The sequence below is a fragment of the Euleptes europaea genome, chromosome 8 (assembly GCF_029931775.1).
Source record: "Euleptes europaea isolate rEulEur1 chromosome 8, rEulEur1.hap1, whole genome shotgun sequence".
Taxonomy (NCBI): domain Eukaryota; kingdom Metazoa; phylum Chordata; class Lepidosauria; order Squamata; family Sphaerodactylidae; genus Euleptes; species Euleptes europaea.
The window spans coordinates 3,030,929-3,032,150 of record NC_079319.1 but is presented as its reverse complement, the minus strand read 5'-3'; positions in this window follow the sequence as shown (position 1 = coordinate 3,032,150).

The window sequence follows — 1,222 nt, the reverse complement described above, 5'->3', positions numbered from 1 at the left end:
GCCTGCTCTCCTAAGGCTCCACCCCAAAAATCTCCCATCGGTGGCAACCCTAGTCACTCTTCCTGGGCTATCTGTTGGGTTGCCAATAGAGATGCGTTCCCGGGGAGAAAAAGGGCATGTGGGCCATTGGACTCTATGGCATTGATGTCCCTCCCCTCCCCAAACCCTGCTCTCCTAAGGCTCCAGGCCAAAAATCTCCCATCGGTGGCAACCCTAGTCACTCTTCCTGGGCTATCTGTTGGGTTGCCAACCTCCAGGTCCTAGCTGGAGATCTGCTATTACAACTGATCTCCAGCCGATAGAGAGCCGTTCCCCGGGATGAGAAATCTCCCATCGGTGGCAACCCAAGTCACTCTTCCTGGGCTATCTGTTGTGTTGCCAATAGAGATCCGTTCCCGGGGAGGAAAAGGCCGCGTGGGCCATTGGACTCTATGGCATTGATGTCCCTCCCCTCCCCAAACCCTGCTCTCCTAAGGCTCCAGGCCAAAAATCTCCCATCGGTGGCAACCCTAGTCACTCTTCCTGGGCTATCTGTTGTGTTGCCAATAGAGATCCGTTCCCGGGGAGGAAAAGGCCGCGTGGGCCATTGGACTCTATGGCATTGATGTCCCTCCCCTCCTCAAAGCCTGCTCTCCTAAGGCTCCACCCCAAAAATCTCCCATCGGTGGCAACCCTAGTCACTCTTCCTGGGCTATCTGTTGGGTTGCCAATATAGATCCGTTCCCGGGGAGGAAAAGGCCGCGTGGGCCATTGGACTCTATGGCATTGATGTCCCTCCCCTCCCCAAAGCCTGCTCTCCTAAGGCTCCACCCCAAAAATCTCCCATCGGTGGCAACCCAAGTCACTCTTCCTGGGCTATCTGTTGGGTTGCCAATAGAGATCCATAGAGCCATTGGACTCTATGGCGCTGAAGTCCCTCCGCAAACCCCGCCCGCGCGCAAAACGGGGCGCTTGGGGAGACGCGCCAGGCGCGTCTCCCCAAGCGCCCCGTTTTGCGCGCGGGCGGGGTTTGGGGGGGGTCCTGGGAGGGGGTCGAGGAGGCGCTTCCCCGAGGCAGGGGTCCCGGGTCCGGGCGGGGAGGGGCGAGGGCGGCGCTGGGCCGTCCCCCCGGCCGGGGGCGGGGAGTGTGCGGCTCCCTTGCCAGGCGTCGGGGCGCTGGCGCTGCGGGCGCGCCGGGTCCGGGATGGGGTCTCCGTGGGCGCGGGGGGGCTCGGGGCTGGCG